The sequence below is a fragment of the Neodiprion pinetum genome, chromosome 7 (assembly GCF_021155775.2).
Source record: "Neodiprion pinetum isolate iyNeoPine1 chromosome 7, iyNeoPine1.2, whole genome shotgun sequence".
In the NCBI taxonomy this organism is placed as follows: domain Eukaryota; kingdom Metazoa; phylum Arthropoda; class Insecta; order Hymenoptera; family Diprionidae; genus Neodiprion; species Neodiprion pinetum.
The window spans coordinates 6954774-6976568 of NC_060238.1; the positions used below are offsets into that span (position 1 = coordinate 6954774).

General features: G+C 35.6%; 1 protein-coding gene across 16 annotated transcripts in view; it reads left to right on the forward strand.

Annotated features, from left to right (window-relative positions):
* Positions 1 to 21795, forward strand: part of Glut1 (Glucose transporter 1) — a 75330-nt gene that overhangs the window by 8638 nt on the left and 44897 nt on the right. For 9 of the 16 annotated variants that reach the window (XM_046635624.2, XM_046635626.2, XM_046635630.2 and 6 more), the window contains exon 1: positions 17950 to 18279. The exons of 2 other annotated variants lie outside the window; for them this stretch is intronic. The gene's annotated coding sequence lies outside the window, so the exon portion shown is untranslated. Of the gene's footprint in view, positions 1 to 17949; positions 18280 to 21024; positions 21045 to 21795 lie in introns of those variants that run through there. 5 more of the 16 variants (XM_069138011.1, XM_069138013.1, XM_069138014.1 and 2 more) reach the window with 2 other exon arrangements.

Consider the following 21795-nt stretch of genomic DNA (forward strand, 5'->3'; position numbering starts at 1 on the left):
TACGATGCGCGTACTCATTCTCGAAACAATGCACAGAGGGAAAGGAGCTCTTGAACCAACAGAATAGACTTCGCTGTAGTCCATTCACTTCGATCTATTACCCTTTATTTTGTTCCAAATACGATGACTCCGATTGAACAATTTAGATTTAGTTAGTTTGTAGCCAAAATGATTTAGACATGCGAATTCCTTGATTCAACGAAAGCACTTATCGTCGCGATCGAGTGAAGTATTGATTCGAGTCAACCTTTTGATGTGTTTCCGAAATTGATTCGACGAAATATCATTTCATTTGAAGTTTAGGTATTGTTCCTCCAAGTCGCATGTTCGTTCATAGAAACAATTAAGCACTTCAAATAAAATAAGTTCACGAATATTGCCGGCAAAAAATTTACATCGGTTGAATGCCATACTTCTTTGATCCAACCGGAGATTGTTTGACGTAACTGGCTGAATCAGTTGCACCAATTTGTTTACGAGGTAAAAGAACCACCACATGCTTTGGACCAAGTAGAGAATATATTCATCGTAAATATCGGTGTACTGGTGCTATAAGCAGCCACCAGGCGGTGAACTTTCTCGCTACGGAAATAGCTTCAGATACAGTTATAAAACCGGGTAGTCGGCCAGGAAGTCAGTTACGGATAACGTAATATAAGTTTGTCATCAGACCTGTTACAAAGGGAAAAAGCATAATAATACCAAGTTTCATAATATTGACTACAAATGAATACAAAACTATTGACATATGTTCAGTTTATACTTCTACGTATCCAACAATGAGTTTTCGGGTGTTACCCATTAAACATCGGATAAATCCCACAAAGTTCGAGTCAACAGAATTTTAAATCACATTATTCCAAGAATCCGTTTTGTGCGCTCGAATAAGTCTAATGTTCAGTCATTGCAATATATTTTTGTATCAACAAATTTCGTTACCTGCTTTCAATCGTTGTACTCTTGACTCATCAAAACACGAATTAGAACAAGCTCAATTTGTTTTGATACAACAACTTCATATTTTTAGAACAAGTCGATTGAGGTGCATTCAATCGAATTGTCTGTCATTTCAATCACGTATTTTCTTGATGTAAAATTCACATTACCCCAAGGAATTCACGCCGTGTTATCTTGAATAAATTGATAGTCAGCATGATCATTCGAAAGCTTGATTCTATTCTACGTCAAGTCGTCACAAGTATTTCGTCCGTCTAATTAAGTAAGTATCGTGTTCGCCGGATTTGACCATAGCATTTAGTTTAATCTAACGAATATCATTTGACTTAAATAATCCCTTCCCTTCGTGTACGAATCATTCTTCGCTAGCGTGAGTTAGTTTTTATTTCGAAATCGTGTCTTAATCTAATTTGAGACAGTTAAAGTTCCTCAAATTAATGATCGTGCAGCCTTTTCAAAGTAGACGTAATTTATGGGAAACAATGAGGAAAACAACATTTGGAAAAATTATAGCTCAAGACTTCCATATCGGTACAGCAAATCTGCATCAATTTGAAAAATATATTTGAACACAGTTTGATACGATCGAGCTGTTACACTGAAGTTCAATTATCGTGGAGTTATTACTGTATGGTTAGCAGATATTAGAACATCATTTAGAAAATATTCAAACATTTTATAATGGAAACTATTAGAATTTCTAGTCTCACAATCAGTGTGAAAATTATTCATGTTGTATCTAACATTTGTACATAAATTCATTATTTTTGCTTCGTATTCACTATCGATTGGCAAGCTAATCATCAAATTATGACTTCTGTGTTCAGTGATATTATCATTATTATTACGGCACTGAGATGTTTGTTTTTGTTTTTGTTTTTTTACAATTTTCTTTGAAACCGCTAAAGTTTTTTTTATATAATAAATTTGTTATTCACGTAATTCGAAAAGCTTGTATACCATCAAATTTCAATGTAACTCTATGAAAACTTGTTTTTCTTCACACGCGTCTCATGAGGTACTCTGAAGAAGAAATTACTGGAATGGAGTTGATTTCTTTATTTGATCCGGCTATGATCTAATTATACATTCAAACAAGGATTAGTTTCATCTTGAGACTTTATTTTAAATAGCGAATTTTCGAAGTACTTGATAATTTCTTTTTCTTACTAAAAAATAACTACGTGAGAATTTGCGAATTGTATCTAAACCTAATTTTTTCTTTGTAATTCTCTTCTTTTCATCCAAACCACGAGATATACGAAATCCCGTAGAAACGGAAATACGTGTAAAGAGATTTAGGCACTGTATAAATCAAAGAAGTTATACCTGAGATGACAAAACATTGGAAATACCATAATGTTTCTGAAGTTCTTAAGAATTGGATACGATCGATTAAAATTTAGGTTTGAAAATGTTTCCATAATCAAAGAACATTTTTGTCATCTAGTTTACATCCATCAACTCTAATTGCACCTGATAATCGTTTTTTAATAATTTTTTGCGCAGTCACTATTTTGACCAAACTATTCAACCCCTGAAAAATAAAATAAGAAAAACAGTGATTCGAATGTGTATATATATTAGGGCGATTCTTAATAGGGTCATTTTTTAATTTCGAATGTCTCACCCACCGAATCGGCTCCAAATGATTCAAAAACATTTGCCTAATTTTTTCATATTCTTATCTCGATTCCAACCCGTGTCGCCAGATGAATTTTCATTTCTCTTTTCCAAGGGAACAGTAAATCCGCCAAACGAATTTCGATGAAATTTAATATGGGAGGATTTCTCGGGTCACTGATTACGAATCTGAACTCGAAATTTCAAAATTGAAAACGGCGAATCCAATATGGCAATATCAAGTGACGTTTGGAATGTTTCTCCGCCATATTGGATCCGCTATACCGAATTTCGAAATTTCAAGTTCAAATTCGTAATCAGCAATCGAAGGACCACCTGTATGTATATAGACAGGTTATAGGTGCAGTCAGTTAGTTTCTAAGCGTGCAATGTGCTTTTATGGTGTTGTGCACCTTAATGCGAGTTACCTACTGCTGGTAAGATGCTATAACGCTACGCGAATGTTCGTTTGTACTGTAAATTACATGTATACACATGTTCTGTACAAGTCGGGACGTGCATACTCATTCGGGTATAAATGGCAACCACACACCGTGCAACACTATACGCCGTACGTGAGAAAGCATGCTATTTGGTTAATCACGCAAGCTTTGCTTTATCTTCTTGGGCGTCAAGTCTATAGCCACAGCGAGTATTCAAATGTCCGCTTTTTGCCCAGCCACTATACACTATAAGCATCGGGCACTACAAGCTCAGGAATAATTAGTTTTTTACGAGAAGTTCTTTTGGCAAACGAGCTGAGGCTCGTTTGCCGATGGGGTTGTACAGCTATTATTCCCAGCGGTCATTTTGCGGTACTACAAGGCGTGCTTCTATATTACTCGATCGGCAAAAACGTGTTCGAGCATCAAGCTCCGGTGCGATTTTCCAGGCTGTCCGGATTGTAAGAGAAATTTTTGCACTATATTTTCACTTTTCGCCGTAATCGAAATCAACAATTCTGGATACAAAATGATAACGAGATTCTTGTAAATGTAACCAGGAAATTGAGTATGTTTCACCATTATTCGTGATTACGATCTGTATTACCATTATATATAGTTTTGTAACGATAAATTGATGCTACGGCCTTATTTAACTAAAAAACTCTAGTAAACTAAATAAACAGATTAAAAATATATTATTGAGAATCGGGCAGTATTGGTAATCGGACTAAACAGTTACTAGTACCATATTTTCTTTTAATTGCAACAATCATCTTTTTTTTTGTTTAAAAACAACAAAATCTAAACCGTCATTGTAACGATACCTTCCAATTTTAGTAAATTTTTCCAGTAACGGTAATAAATGAAGTTTTTCAAAGCGTGAAGCTTTCCCTGCAGCTACATCACAGTTTTCAAGAACTGTATACAGGCGTAAACGAATTATCAAAGAGTGCACCCCGAGTGGATTGAACTCCCGGAGGCCTCGAGTATCGGCACAACGATGATAACAACAACGCCACCGGCCTCCGATGGTAATACGGTTAAGACCCGGCCAAGAGGATCGATTATTTCGAACGCTAGCCGATAAGTGCCGTTCGTGAAGGAGGACACGGAAAAAGCACTCAAGGCTCATAAGCATTACCCAAACATCTTTTTACTTTATCAGGCTCGAGTGTGATGAGAGTTCATAGACTTTATCACAATGGGGGGGGGGGGAGCAAGAGCAAATCCAATACACCGCTTATGGAGACGTGCAAAATTGCGCGATAAATCATCCGGTAATAAAAGCATCCGTTAATATCAGACTCCTGAAATGTTCGGTATAATATGCTAATGCGGAAGGGCAACTGAGTTTAAAGAACTTAAAAGCACGATAAAAATATTTCCCCTAAGGCCGCCCAGCCCTCCTTTCTTACTAGACTCAAAAATTATCTGTAAAACGGTCTTTAAAAATCACTTGTAGAAGGAAGCATAAAATACAATTGCCTGATTGTCCACAATTATTGCTGTATGACGTAACAATTTTTTTTCAAATTACAATATTTTTTTTTATATACATAATTTTACGGAAACTATTTCACGTATTTCATACTCTACTAGATCAAGGACATGTGCTGTTTATAATAAAAAAGCTCGTAGAACAGCACACGCAGTATTTAAATATCGAATAAAATAGGTATTCGTTACATTTTTGTTAACGCAGTGCACAGACTCCTTTGATATTCATTGACAGACGATATTCTCGTGACTTATCGCAGACGTCATGTTGGGGCGGTAAATGTGCTGCACCAGCTGGTTCATATTTAATTATAAAATTGTATTTTCGCTGCATATTTCACCGTATATTGACTCAACATCACAAAATGAAAGTTCAACGGCTTGCAGGACATTTTCTGTGACTTCGTATTCGCAAGATTTAGCTAGAACGATCAGCTGATTACCCAGCGCCATATTGCCTAGCTAACCACGCCCACGTTACGGATCCAAAATATTTTCTTCCGTTGTATTTACGTTCGGCCGATGAATAAGACCAATTCTCAGGCACGACCGGGACGTAGGCTTAGGATATATAATATTATGTATGGGTATTGTTCCGGTACACGCATGGCTTTCTGGAAAACGAGCGTCGTACCATTTCGCGTGGCTGTATAATATTCGCAATTAGAGGGGCCCTAGTCCCAACCCTCGCTGTATGTATGCGGATAACTCGCGTAGGAGCTGGAAAAGTGGGTTTCTAAGTGCCCGCTATCGCATATTATAACCGCGGCGCATTCCCTGCTTCAGCGCACTCCTTTATCTACCGAGCAGGGAACACAAACTTGGAAACCACGCACAACCCCAAGGAGGTTCGCCGGGCTGCTGCTTGGTCGGCAAACGTGACCTAAATTACGTATGATGTACCCGCAGAGAATTTTACTCCATAGAGCATGCTGCATGAGCTATTTAAGGGGGTCGTCTAGGCGTGAAGGCTGCTTTTTAAAGGTTTGGGGTATTTTTTTAAGACAAACCATTGAAATAAAATTTCTCATAATTTTAACAGTATACTTTTTTACATTTTAAAAAAATATTCTAAAGTTTTTGGAGATGAATTAGCGACTACAACCTAATGTATAGTGCCTGATAGGAACGTACGTAAAAAAAAGTGTCGATAGGATATTACAAAAAGTACTAGACCGATGATGCTAAAATTTGTACAGCATCTTTATTATACTTATACCTATTGCGTGAACTAGGGTAATCACGATTGCTTTAGTAGTTTTTGTTGCTTCATATTAGCTTCGATACACTGAATTGATATTAGAACAGTGTGAAATTCTATATTACCCGATAAATTTTTAAAAATAGCAAAAACTCGAATTTCTTCGAAAATCAAAATTTCAATTACAAGGAAGTTTCCAAACTTACGGCACCTTGAACACTGTACATGATTCTCTGAGCTCATGAATTATTCAATACGTATTCCACTGGCATCGGCGGATTAAAATGTTGCTTATAAAGCATTGAAATAGAAAAAAAACCACTCATCCAGACACGTGCAGACAATTACTCGTATGAATTTAGTTAGACAATTCTTTCATCCATAGACACACAGCTTGAATCTCTGGTATGAAACACAATGTGAATCCGCGAGCTCATCAAGTCCATGTAGTACTCCCGCCCTTACCGACTGAGCAAACTCAGCGTTTTTGAATCCTTTTCGTTCGTTTGTTTATTTAACATAGTGTAACGAAGTTGTCTTCTAACCCCTCATTCAGCCTGGCAGTCATCAAATGTTTAATCTACTGTCTATTGTACGGTTGCTCGGTAAGCCGATATGATTGTAACAATAGTCAGTCTCGAGACTTTGAAATGAGAACATCTTTAAACGTATCGTCTCAACGTTTCTTTGCTGTGTATTTCTTCTTTGATTCGACGTTCCCTATTTCGCACATAGGACCCATTTTCCTCTCTAGCGGCAATTCAAAGATTGCCTCATCTTAAGAATAGGAAGAAAAAGGGTCAGTCTGCTCGGTCGGTAAAGGTAGGAATACTACATAACCTTAATACTCGTATTGTAGACTTTTCTTCGGCATGCTATGGAACAATCTGATTGTGAGCAGTTCTCTTAACGACCTTGCGCAGTACCGACATATATACCGTAATACATATATCGCATGTATAACTCGTTTATAAACACTATTTCCAAGTTACGTAATGCATATATGATATTGCACAATCGTTGTATGTCTGCAATTATCAAGGTACGTATTGTGCTACATACTTCACAGATACGTCGTACATTGATGTGTAATAAACTTGAGAAATTCTTGCCTCTTCTCAGATCTTTGTGATCACTGTCCTTTTTCGGTGTTTCCATCAGAATTGAAAGAGTACGAAGGGTTCTAGAAAAAATTCCAACAGAATTTTCGAGGTTGCGTCTGATTTATCTTGATTAAAAAAAAAAAGAAGAAATTATTAGTCAATATTTCAGTGTCGGTATTTTTGCACACATAGCGCAGTAATTTGGCGCACAAATTTAAAAATATGTCAACAAAAATTTTTGCATTGCAACGATAAAATTATTTTGGTTATCTAGATATTTTTACATCGTCGCTGAAAATCTTTGTAAATCTTCTAACAATCCGAAAAAGTATTCCATATTGGTGATAAATTTGAAGAAGGGTCGAACTTTTTTTTTTGTATACGATTTTCAGAAAAATTTCCCACCACAGGATACTCAGGTTCTGGGATCCTAATACCAGGTATTAAATCAATTTAAATTTAAATTTGATCTAAAACTAATTTGATTAATAATCTTAACTAGAGTCCATCCCTAGTTATCCTTTTTTTATCCTCACGAATCATCAGTAGTGCATAACAAAAATCTATTTGCACTTCTATTTGCGATGCATTTGAAAAAACTGTGCGATATCCAGTTACTATAAATGATGTAAAATTTTTAGAGGTTTTGATGAATCTCAATTTTTAAGCGATCAAGTTTAATTCAAAACTCGAGTTTTCGCCTACTCTGAGTTTGAATGACAAGCCAATGTTAGCCGTGGAATATTTATCCTCGCAAATTTGCCACTTTGTGCTTGTGAACAGTTTATACCAAGTTTCAAATCCTGAAGACCTTATTACTAAAAATCTCGATCGGACCTGTTCCATAGAAATTTCTAATAGACGTATTTTGGGCAATTCAATCTCGAGACATATGAAAAAATAAGTTGGTTCACAATACACGGTTCGACTCAAATACAGCTGTTTGTTCGTTGGGCCTTTTGTACGCGTACATCTAATTATCATACAAACGAAGAAGAATACGTCCATGAAAAAATATACTCGTCCTCGCCGTGTCATTTATCAGAAATTTTTGTGCCTTTCGTATCGCGTGTGTTTTGTGATTGGAAATCTATTTACACGTAGAGACACGTAGCCATTTCAATCGTGGATCCGACAATAGGATATAACGATCGGTGTCTAGATGGAACGGGGCGTATGCAGGATCATGAGAAAATATTGCTTTGAATTTCAACACTCGTGATCATAATTTCATTCGTAAATCGATGATGTATAATCAGCTGTAAATTGTTTTGACGGGAAGTTGATGTAAACGGTATTTCGTAACGAGTGATTGAAATTTGATTCGCAGAAATAATTCAAAGCCACTAGATTTTTGCCGATTATAGGTACTCGATGATGATGTAAAATTTGACATTGGCAAGTTTTTCGGAATTTATTTACGAAAAAACTGGTTGCAGGTTAACAAAATTGTTCAACTGATTCGACGATGTGAATTCAGCTATTTGAAGTTGTTAATTGTACTTAATTGTATTTGAACTTTGAGGATCTTCCTAGTTTTTAAAAAATTTTTTAATTGTCAAAATTTGCCAAACGATATTATTCTCATACACACCCCTGGAAGCCTTTGATTCGTCACACTCGTCACTTTGACAGCTTTTTCAGTTGACGCCAGGTACATTTGATTCATCATTAAAAATAAACTGTCTGAATGTTTTCAGTTCAAATATTCCATGCCAAGTAAACGACCTTTTGACCAGATCATTTTCGATTAGACTGATTTATTTTACATTTTCGAACTTGATAACTGGAGCTTTCATGAATTGTTTTTGGATTGTTATCGACAGAAAAAAAGTCATCAAGATTTCACGTATTTCGATGTGAAACAGACTTTAACAAAGTAATACTGAAAAACTTACCGCAAATGATTTCGAGGGATTCTCAAAATTTCGAAGCAGAAAGACATAATATGTATTTGTCTTTTTAGTTTGGACAACTTCCATTCTTTCCTCTTGAATCTGTAAAATTTACGACTATATTTTTTGAAATTTGAGTTCTGTCTCGTTGTCAAAAGCTCCTTGACTTGGCATGGCAATGCCTCTTGTATATGCACTGGTCAAAAGCAGGCGCACGTTTGATCTGTTTACCTCGTGATTTGAATGAGCTCATTACGAGCTTCGCAGCTGCGAGGATGAGGATGCAGGTAAATAGGTTTTATAACGAATCCACGGATAGAATGTTTGAGGAACGCTGAAAGGCAAACAACTCTTACAGTGAGTATTTTTTTTCAACCAATCTGAAAGAAAACCGTAAAAAAAAAAACCGTAGGGGTGAAATCGTAGAAAGATCGGAAAACAGAAGGTTTGGAAATATATCGAATTTTCGAAAACGAGAATATCTGTTTCGTAGTATATTTAAATGTAGAAATATCAAAGTACAGAAAACCAAAATATGCAGTAGAATCATCAGAATGAATGAGAATACAACAAGTCAAACCATAGAATCGTCATGAATTTTTGTTTTCTACGCATTTATAAATTTCGAATTTTGTATGTTTTGAATTTCCACGTTTTTTCAAATTTCGAAAAAACAGATTTTAACGCCTTTTATAATTCAGCATTCCAACCCTTTTATATTATTTCTGCCCGTTTTATCCCTGTGCATGAAAAAAAACTACACAAAAACTACAAAAAAAAAAAAAAAAAATCTCCCCTTCACGAGGCCAGGTCGAGTAAATATCTAGGCTGCTTGCCCGACGATCAAGGACCGCCGCCAGGCTGACTGCTTGCACTTGTAATACATGACCTGCAACGCCTGGAGCACTCTGCGACATTATTTCACGCTTTAGACCCGCGAGGAGTTCCAGAAGCGATGAAACTACGTCATCACAGGAAATTCGCATCGGCTGGCTGTGTAAAAAGAGTTCTGGAAGAATATCTGTACGTATACCGTGCATAGAGTTACAGGTACATCCGCAAATTGGATATCGCAGTGGCACTTTACACTGCAATCAGCACGGTGATTGATGCAATCACGGTGACAGTGTGACTTGTTTGAAACGTGTTCGCTGCAGTCCGCTGGACGAATTAGGAAAAGGTGCGCAACGTTCACTGCAGGGTGAATTCATCCGGAGCTGGAGTGAGTTTCGAATTATTCTCATTGTCAGGTGAAAACACCCCGTTTTATACCTCAGTCATTCAATCCAGCTGCTATACGCAACGCGTTTTGATTCTCTTCAAGAATTAATCGAATCATATGAATCAAAAGTTTGGAGAAGAGAGAAAATATACCTCTGAAAAGTTTCCATTGATTTTGTTTTCACCGATGATGATGAGTGCGGATGAACGAGGATCTCTACCGTGTCATGGGAATGAATGTGAGCAAATTCGAATTACCGCATGTTAAAACGCGAACAATTTGAGGAGAGGTTTTACGATTATTGATCTTTTTAATCCAACTGTAATATTTTTTAGCTTATTTTGTTCGCCACAGAGATCTACAGACATCACAAAAATACTTGCAAATGGTTGTCACCGGACTATGGAATCTAGATTTATCCTTAAAGTTGCGTTAATAGCAACACCGGGTGTTAATAAAATGACAATAATAATCCTCGAGGGACATTCCTGAAACGGTTTAGGAAATAGAAATCAAGGCATAAATGATGCGCAAGCCTGTTTTCTCGGCGAAACATTCACTCTACAAATGAATTACACCCATCTGCAGCCACTATTATTCGTGACATTATTGTTACGTTTCACTGCTCGTCACAATTGTATCATATTATATACGCGTTCTAGTCTAGTAAAGAAATTCACGAGGTAGACTCGTATTACGCTATTTGGTTCGCAATCGGTTTTTTCCGTACGTGTAGTCAGAAATTTTTTTCAGATAAATTTACCGCTGCCAGAAATTACACGGTTACGAAATCGAGTCCTCGATTTTTCAACGCCAACTGATATCAGTCTAGTGAAATATCTACCGCCGAAATGATAACCTCATCTGAACTTGATGTCGAAGCTACGCAAATGCAACTTTTTACCTTAAAATTTATACTAATAATTGTTCTGGCGAAATGTACTGGATATTTCCAAGCAAAGGTCGCGGTACGTTGGGTGGCCTACCATTGAGGGAAACAAATGTCGGTAATACAGACCTACCGAGTTATCGATATGCAGCGCGTTTAGGGTCCCCGCGAGTGAACTGCAACTGCCTCTGTTGCCAAATTGTGTGGATTTGGCCAAACAGTTGTTTCCTTGTTTATAACCTATGCTAAAATGTTCAATGATCGCGTTTCAGAGTCACGTTGAAGTGATTACGATTTGGTAGGTCTGTTTTACCGATATTTGTTCCCCTCGGTGGTAGGCAACCCAACACACTTCGTCGTTTACTTGTAAATACCTTACAATTTTTCATAAATATAAGGAAAATGGACGATTCCTTTCCATTTTTCTACCATCTTGCTAAAATCCTACGAAATATTTTCAAGTACCTATCTTCAAGGTGTTTAATTTTTTCTGGGACAAATTTAAATAAAGTTTCGACTTTTACTACGTAAACTATCCCAGATAAATGTTGTACGGAGAACAGGAACCAATTTCCACGGATTGAGCACCACTGACGTACTTTTTGATTGGTCGGACGGTAGTGACGCAGTCGAAGTGGGTTGCTTGGATCAACTTAATCTCTGACGAAAATAAGAGCTAAAACAAAATAACAGTGACAAAATAGACGTGAGAAATGACTATTCGCGTCATTTTTAATTAGTCTTGGTTATACTGTCGTTCGTATCAAACATCGGTGAAAAATTGGGCCAGCTAATATCGAGTCGATGCGACGAATTTTAGAGCTGGAAAATCTTCTATTCAATGTAATGTAATAACACGAAACGCATTGCATTATGATATTAAAACACGTTTCGTACGAGAATAAACTCTGTCTTTCATTACAACAAGTCACACAACAGCGATAAACTGATATTACCTACGTTTTAATACTCGTTTCAGTTATCTTGTGGACACAACGTGCATATAAGGTTTCATTCAGCGATGCGGAAATGCTGCTTTGCGTGTGTCGTCATTATATCCTACATCGTTAATTATGTACATATTATCCACCGATGTAAACGGAAGAGAATTCTTTTGATTTAAAGCAACGATTTTCTACAATAGCTAGGCATAACTAGAACGCCTTATAGATCAGTACATATCATCCATAATATATAATATTAGACATTTTTTTGTTTTTTATAGTTACATACTAAAAATTTTTAGAAAAATGTTGATCGAATACTGTTTTAAATTTTATTAGAATGACGAAAAAATGTGGTGCAAGTAACTATTTAATGTGATTATAGTTGCGAATACTATATTTTCTGGTTACCACAACAATCAAATCAGTTTGTTTAGATTATTACATTCTTGACATTGAAATAAGTGCACAAAATCAATTTATCGTTGCACTAATACAAATTTATCGAAATAGTTACAAGAAAGTATAGTCAGAACTAGTTGTCAGGCTAGGAACTTGGAAGGAACTTATTTTTCGGTCATGGTAAAAAACGAAAATAGTTTCGAACTGTACAGTAAATAGAATTGAAAATTTTTCTCGGTGTAGAATTTGATGAAAAATCGATTGATTTTTTTCTTACACAGATATGTCGTTTTATAGAGCACAAAAAATAATCGCTTTTTACATGGATGAAGCTCATTCGGCGAGAACAGTAATCATCGTTGTCGCGACGGGTACCCTTTTCATTAATCCTTTCATCACACGTTTCCTTTCATATTGAATCTTCTACTCCAGTAGGCCTCATCAGCGACTGTAACTGGATGAAAACAGAAACTGAACCCGACGAATCAGGAAAATTCGATAAAAAATCTTGTGATGTTTTAACTACGTTAAGCGACGATTTTAGTCTTGATTCTCGATATAATCAGAGTTCCTAGATTTCCGGTGTGAAATTACACTGTAAACATATAATATTGAATTTCTACGATAATTATGCAATAGCAATATGTCGGCCATTTTGTACACTTGAGAAAGAACATCGCAAATTTAGGAGAATGTCGTAAAAAGCGTTTTTTTTTTTCTTTTCAAAAACGTGTCTAGGTCTGAGGATATAACTATTTCGAAGTTTGTTTCAAGCAGTAATTTTTCTTCGTTTCGAACACGCTATTTTTAATCATACAGTTGCAAAATTGCAGGTAAATCCCTGTACAGAAGAGATGTTGGCTAAATTATTGTGAAGTAGTTTAATAAAACATTGATTTCGAATATTCCATTTGAATTGCATTTTCCTAATTTGGGAAATTTTGCAATCGATATTTGATCTCCATTTTTATAATTACGTTTCTCGCAGTATTTTTTTTTAGTAAGCTTCACATTAATTAACGTCCTCATTTTCTTGTTTTTTTCGTTTTAGTTGTTGGTTAATTAAGTCCAATAAGCTTCATTTCAAGAATATACATAATTTCTTCTCTTTTTCATTCGCTCGTTGGTATAGTTGAAAATTAGAAGACAAACTTCGAGTAGCAACTCTTTCCGTAACATTGAGAATGACGAATTACCGCGATCCCCGCAGTTTTTGACGCAAAGAATCATAGCATATGCGGTATTCCGCATCATGATACAGTTCACATGCAAATACTGTATGCGGTTTATTGGCGCGCAATACGACGTGACGCATATTATGAATACACTTCGGTTGAATCAGAAACTGTGTGAAACGATAAATTAAATATTGATATAAAATAAAAGACATGTCTGACATTGATTTTTGTCAGTTGAAAATTTTCCACGATGGTTAAAAATCAATAAATAAAAATGGTTTGTTCGTGGAACCAATCTTTGTAGATCTTTCCTGTGACTTCTATTTCAAATGCACAAGGAAGGATCGTCTTGACTTTTCTAATGTCGCTAACAATAAGAGACTGAGGGGCTTCTGGTCGCAAAACCAGCGTGAGATTTGAGAAAAAGCAGGTAACCGTGTGACGGAAGGTGTTGTCTCCCGAATTTTTATCTTCCACTTTATTTTATTACGGTTATTTATTTATTTCGTTCGTCACGAGAAGTCTCATCAATAATTTATCTTAAGATAAATTGGTGATTTGTTTAAGATGTTTTCTTTTAAGTCTTGTGAATTTCTGAAATCTTCAGCTGATTAAATCCTGGTCCTTAGTTATCTGGAAGACTTTTCCTTTTAGATGAACTAAAGTTGCCAGAATCTCTCTGATCAACTTTTACAACAGAGGTGGAACGACTTAAATCGAACAATGAATTGAAATAAACTTTTCCAGTGCACTTGATGATACCAGCGATACGAAATTCGTAAATAACTTTATTTATTAATCACAAAACGTCTCAATTTCTACAACATCCTTTACCGAATGCCTTCTCCTCCCTTTTTCACAACAATCCCGTGAAAATAGCGTTGTTTATTAAACTTGAACTTATTTCCTATCAATCAAACGTTTAAAAATACCAGACAAACTATAAACCAATGAACAAGCCCTCTATATTTATGCTTATATTGCCTCTCCACGTCGACTAGGTTTTGAACCCATGGTCCCAAGGAAACATAATTCCATGTACCAGTGATTCAATAATTATACATTAAATCAGTTGCAACGGTCTGCCAGTACTTCTATAAACTCAAAAGTGATTTCCCGAAGGGAGGGTTAAAAACGGCGAGGGATCAAATTGGTCGATCAGCTTGGAATGGAACGTCCTAATAAGGAAAGCTATTATCGATGAAAAATTCGACGATGGTTTTTGGAGGAGGTTGCAGGTTCGTTAGTTTTAGGTTAGGTTCCAGGTTCGTTAGTCAGAGTTTGCCTTCTCGGTAGAATCGGGTCGTTTCCTCCCTCGCTCCGTAAAGCTGACCTGCGTGTTTCTTCTATCTTTTTACCCCACGAAGAGTGAATCTATTGAGCGTATCGGGGCGACGCGTATCGGTTTTCGCCCTGCTAATGGAGGGACCCAGGTTAATGTTTTGTAAATGAATGATGCTGGGACGGGAGAATCCATCGCAAACCGGATGCGCACGCGTCTATATATCTGTACACACACACACACCGACTAATGAGCAATGCTCACGTCAATTAATCCAAATTTTACAATCAACTGAGCAAGCTGCGCAATAAATTGCGGTTACATAAATTTTTTGAAACGTGTCTCAAAATCATTTTAAATTCTATTCTTATATCCGTTACCGTTTAATTTTATCACCATTATTTTTATCCACTCGATCGGTTTTCGTCTAATCGTCGGTATTCAAACTGTGCTCGATTTTTATTCTACGGGGAAAAAAGAAAAGATAACTTGAAAATAATCTGCAGAAGCGAAGAAGAAAGATTACGAACGTCGTTTCATAGTTTGTTTTTTTTTTTTTTTTTTCCATGACATTTTACGAGGTCCGATAATTTCAGAATTCCATATCGAACATTAACTTTCTATGACAATAATTTGTAGCTGAAAAATATATGTATATATATATATGCGATATACTCTCTGAAACTTCTGGAATGTCCAAGATTCAGAATGATCGTTATTGCACATGTTTTGAACAATAAACTTAAGTAAGCGAATTTACTCTGAAAACATTACTGCAATTCGTTTATTTATTCAGTACAAGAGCTCGATACTAATAATCGAATTATCAGTTACAGGTCTGTAATAGTCAAATACAATGAAAAGAATAATGAGAAAAAATAACTCCGTACATACGAGAGAAAATAAGATAAGAAGTAGTAAAAACACTAGCGAATGGATTATACGGTAGCATAAACATAAAGTATAAAAATAAATAAGTTAGTTATCGTGTATATTATGCGTGCGAGAAATACAGCGAAACGGGGAGAAAAATTACTTTGAAAGTATGTCACAGAGACACGAGAAGTAAAGAAAACAGATTAAAAAAAAAAAAAAAAAAAAAATTGTCACAAAGGTAAAAGAGAAATGAACACTTTAATTAAGTAAAATATAATGCTCGGTAATAATTGCTTCGAATTCCTAGAAACAACGTGTAATGCTTTATGTGAGCTGGAAACGTCAGGAGAAAGAGAAAAACAGATCAACGTAGAAACGCGAAGGTCAAACGAGACGAAAGTAATTCAGAAATCTTGTTCGTTAACGAAAGGTTACTGACTAGACAAACCAGTTTCTCCGGAAGATTATACGCGCCGGGACACTCAAAGTTATCTGATTGATCTACTCTTCAAGATTCTAGAACAATCTCGTTCCCAAATTCACTGGATAAAGAGCGTCGAGATCTTCAAAAATGAAAATCTGCGATACCAAAACCGTAGATCTATCAATTTTTCATACTATTATAAGCTGGACACGGTGAAAACTAATATTTCACAAGTCTAAATGTGTTTTAGGGTATTAAAAATATTGGCCGGATAGTAAAAAACGAAGAATTTGATACAGCGATATAAAAGATAAACGGTTTGTTAGATTGAGGTAAAATTTTTTATTATAATAAAAATATGTATACATTATCTGTTAAATAGTAGGAGAAAACTACTCGAAATTGAATACCTGAAACAAACAAAAGTGCTTGTATCAACATGAAAAACGAGATTCATCTTTTTGGGTTATAACGCAATTGTACAATAATTTCAAATCATACGCAAAGAAACGTTTCATTTGTTACAGTTACGAATGTCATTTCAATTCTAATCTCGGTTGTTTAGTAAAAAATATAAATAGCCAACGAGTGCGTATTAACCAGAACTGGGAAACTTCTCTCATTGTTAGTGTTTAAAAATAAGCGTTTCCAGTACGGTCTTAATTGTTCCGAAGCATGACGTTCAATTCAAAATGCCGAACGGTAATTTGGTCTGTTCCAAATGGACCGAGAAAAAATTCAAAAGTTTGTACTTTGTAGGTATGAATACGGAAAGTTAATCTCAGGGTAATTCGACGACGCTGAATCGAATGGTGATAATAATTTTGCAATCAACTCCCGAGATCGTTATAAAAAAAAGGGTTAATCCGTTCCATTCGGAATCTGATAACCTTATCAAGAAATATGATAAAAAAAAGTTGTTCGGGACACATAAAAAAAAAAAAAAAACTTAACCAAGTATCGTATATGTTCATCTTCGTATCTACAAAAATAAGAGAGAAAAGAGGGAATGAAAATTTTAATGTCCCCCCTTCCATTCAAATGGTTTTACATTTCTTTCTCCTTTATTTTCGAACATTCGAAGACAAACATAGAATATTTTTTCACATTTTTTTTCTCCCAACGTAACTTTTGTTCCGATAAATTTATTAGATTCCGAATCAAACTGTTTAACCCTACTTTTTTATAACGATCTCGGGGGGGATTGATTGCAAAATTATCATCACGATTCCGCGCAGCTTCATAGAATTATCCTTAGACCAAGTTTACGGATTCATATTAAAAAGTACTACCTTTCGTGCTTATTTACTGGTGTATAAAAATCGTCGTTATACAGTATTAGCAGCAAGCTGCTGCGGTCGTTCAAGTAAAACGCATGATACCTAAGTTAAGTGTACGATTTATCGACCCTGTCCCATTTATTGACCTTTTCCGATCGTCAACGTTTCATCCTAATTATTTCTAAAATGAGCAAAAAATAAATTTGCAGTGTCTCACCATCGTTAGCAATTGGTTTTAGCAGTCGAAAAATTCACAATTTGTACCGTAAATTAATAATTTTGTAAAACAAGAGGCACAAAAATTTGGTCTAAACGTGTCGATAAATACCGTTTCATTTACAACAATTGCAAAGAATATCGCCGTAGAAGCGAACCGATACACAGGTGAAACAATCAGAGCATAAAGAGACATTGCACAAATTGTTCGGCTACGAATAACGTCGATCCGATTTCCGTTTCGGGACTTTCAAGTGTACACAAACGAATTTTTGCCTAATGATTTTACATACGGGCACGGAGCTTATCTCTCGAAAATGGATAAGCATCGCGATGATATATTACCTTTGGTGACATTGGTGACGTATCGTGTTTCCCCCTCCGAAACCCGCCGGCAATTCAATGACGAGAGTAGACAGCGTGAGAGCGAAGAGAGAGAGAGAGAGAGAGAGAGAGAGAGAGAGAGAGAGAGAGAGGAGAGAGAGAGAGAATTCGTCGGCGAAGCAAGTGTAAAGTTGAATCAGTCGAGCATTTGCCGTGGCGCCGTTTGTACACGTTGGAATTCCGATCCAACGCAACGTCGACTAGCGTCTGGGATTAAAAGATACGTTTGGTGTTCACTTTCACCAAAATCGCGGGTGCATTTCGCGGATAATAAAAAAAAAAAACGAATTTTTGCCGGATTCCCGTGCTTTGAAAGTCCGCGAATGATTTGGCGTTACTCGTACGCGGTTTGGTGATTAGAATGTTCGGTGATCGATAAGTGAGAAATTTTCAACCGGATAGTTGAACGTCTTTTACAACAAGGAGAGAGTTGTTCACGGCTGTCGTTTTCAGTCTACGAGTAAGTTGTTGTCGTTTTGTATAAATAACACGTGAAACGTTTTTTTTTTTTTTATAATATATGTTATTTACGATGTAGCAAATTGGAGTTAATTGACCCATTACACAGTTAATTAGAGAAACTTTGCAGCGTCTAGACGAGTATTGAAGATTATTTTTAAAGGGTTTGAGTTTTATTTTGAAACAAGAGTTGGAGGACGAAAGGATTTTCTTTGAATATGAATATTTTGGGTAATTTATTTCGCATAAACGAGAAGGCTTCGATCGATTCGTTTAAAGTTTATCTTAACCGGATGAAATTTTTTATTTCTATTTGCTTCTTACTTTGAACCAGAAAACTTTGGTACAGGTTCCTTTTTTAGATTACTGTTTACTAAAATTAAAGTAACTGAGATGAAGATTTAGACTCGAAATTAATGGACGGGACTTTTTTTTTTTTTTGAGCAATAATGAGGCCCAAAATGGAGAAAATTAATATACCGATATTCGTTCGTTTTTTAAATACGTCAAAAATACGGAAAATAATTTACCAAATTAAGATATACGAAGTTGTAATTACGATTTAAATATCGAGTTTAATACGATTAGAGCTGTATTTCATTACATGTGAAAAGAAGTAAAACTAAAAGAGGTGCCAGGTACGTTGAACTTTAGAGAAATCGCATTATCGTATTCGTACTTGCATCAGACAATGTCCAGAGCGAAACGTTGTCTATTCATTGTAGTTTGCAGCCGTGAGACTTTTCTTTATTTTTAAAATCATAGTTAACGGTTAATAATACTATCAAATTCATTAGACGGTTTGAAAAAATTGTTTTTCCGTTTAGTTTAATAGGTATAAACTGAAAGATATTTGTAATTCACGCACTTTGGTAAAAAAAATTCTGCTCGAAGAAACCATTCGATTAATTTTTGAATCTTTCTTCGTTCTTTGTAACTTTTTAAACGACTTGAGAACCACTGAGTGAAAGATGAACTCGTTATAGACCATTTGAAAGGCTTGAAAATACGTAGACAGCGACCTTCTTTAATGATTTTAATGATACCGGACGTGTTGGATGCAAAGATTCGAATAATTCAACAGGATGATGATAATAATAATAATAAGAAACAATCGCTCGTTTTGCAATCGTTTAATTCCTGACCTTCCGAAAAACATATCGGCCGATATTTTGTTAAAAACAAGGCTTAATATGAATACATTGTACGTATGTGCCTATAAAATTTATCTGGGGTAATTTTTACAACATTAATTTACGGATAAAGCGAGATTTCGACCGTGAGAATTGGACCGGCATTAGGCTACGCTTTTGTAACTAACAAAATACAATAAGAGTTTCTTGATCGATATTTGTTGATTTAAAAACGTTCTACTTGTCTCACAATGCCGTTTCAGTAAATTCGGATGTGTAAAATGGGGTGAAAATTTATCAGGTGTACAGTCTGGTGAGAAAGTTAATAAAACATAGGATAAATATTGAATCATGGTTCAAAAAGTGAACATGGAGTTGATTGAGTTGAATTTAATTGAAGGAGTCTTTTGTTGACATAGAAAAAACATTGGACATTGGACATTGGTAATTTAAAATGACATGAGTCAAATTAGTCAAATTGTTTGATTTTGACGTATATAAAAATTACCAACGACACAAAATTGCTCTGAACTCGAACGCAATCAGAATTTTTACGTAGATTACAGATTCTTTTTTTTTCGAATCTCTGTTCTAAAATTTGTTGACACTTCGCTTCTTTTCTTCATCAACATTCTACGTAAAAGATACAAAGTTGAAATTTGTTGCGCTAAAAATTTATTTCTAATCGTTACAGACCTGCACTTGATAAACTTTCTACTCGATTTTGGGGAAATAAAGTGGATTATAATAAAAATTATAGAGATAACGATTTTGGCGTGAAATTGTTGAAAGATTGTTTAACGGAACTTTGAACACTGAGAAGAGAGTTTATTTATTGTTAACAACGTATATTTGGATATGACGAAATAAACGTTTCGTTGTTATTATGAAATTTTAGTTGGGCCAGATATGATTTGTTAAGTATTAAAAAATATCTATCGATCATTATTTGGCTTAACTAAAATTCGATGATAATAATATCGAAACAGTTATTTCGCCATATGAAGAATATACGTTTGTTAATATTAGAAAAACTCTGTTCTCAGTGAAATTACACTAATTTAATCCAAAGAAAAAACGAGCAGAAAAATTGAAAACTCTCGTTATTGTATTTTGTATGTCATACGCAGCTAAGGCTTGCGATTCGTGCGATCTTACAATTAGTTTTAATCGTCTATCCGCACTGCAGGTGCACGATTGAGTCGCCTGTACGTATAAATTGCATTAAATACTTATTGTGCAGTTGTCCGAAGTATATCGCATGCGGTATTCAACGCACGATTTCCTCAGTCATTTCAATATGACAAATACTTACGTAGAATATGTCGTGTAAAAACATTTGCGGGAATTATAAGAATGAAAAAAATCGTGATGTTTACGTTGTTATTAACCTAATTCTACGAATTTGATGGATACATATTTACTACGTAAACGACTTTGCGAATTACGAATGTGGGCGATCAATTATCAACGCCGCTGGTAAATATTGTGACACATATATTCGACATATATTTACAATGAATGAATTTTGAATTGATCACCAGCTTTGAATTTTTTCGCACTCACTTTGGTGAAGTTTCAAACGAACGTCGAGACAAATCGACGCGTTGTTAAACAAACGCGCGTGAAAAAGGTAAGAATAAAAATTTTTCGACTTCAACCAGTAATTGTCGATTGCAAACGTGACAAAAGAAATATTTCGTTAATTCTAATGAATGGGATTTTACTCGATGGTTAAAATGATGTATAATAAACTTGTTCTACACCACGACTGGTGTTAAAAAATTTATATCATTAAATTGAATATTTAATGGACGAATTATCGCGCGACAAAAATTCGCCATTTTTTATTTCATTTTTTTCTCGATTCTCTATCTGATACTTACTGTTAATTGTGTTCTGTATTTTACACGTCAAAATTACATGGCATCAACGATCGACCAGAAAGCTGTATTTATTACTTCCTATATCCTGCAATTGAACAAAGAGTTTTCAACGTTGTACATTATAAACATTGAGCCTCATTTTTAAAATCTATAAAACAGCCATTCATTCTTACATCCGTCGAATCTTATTTCATGGGGGGGGGGGGGGGGGGATAATATTCAAATGTTAAATAATTCGTTTCAGAGGTTATGTTGTACTTTTATTTTGTCGTTACGTCGTTCGGGGATCACGTGACTTTGCTACTGCGCATCTCCGTTCAGAGCACACCTTGTTTCCTCGTACCGTGACAGGAACGAACGTTCCGTTTCGGCGAAAAGGAGAGCGGCAGGGGGGGGGGGGGTGGTTGATCGCGTCGGACAAAGATAGTTGTGGTTAAAGTTGGTACGCAATTGTCGCACACGATATGTACCGACTGAGCACAAACATCGGTCGCTGAG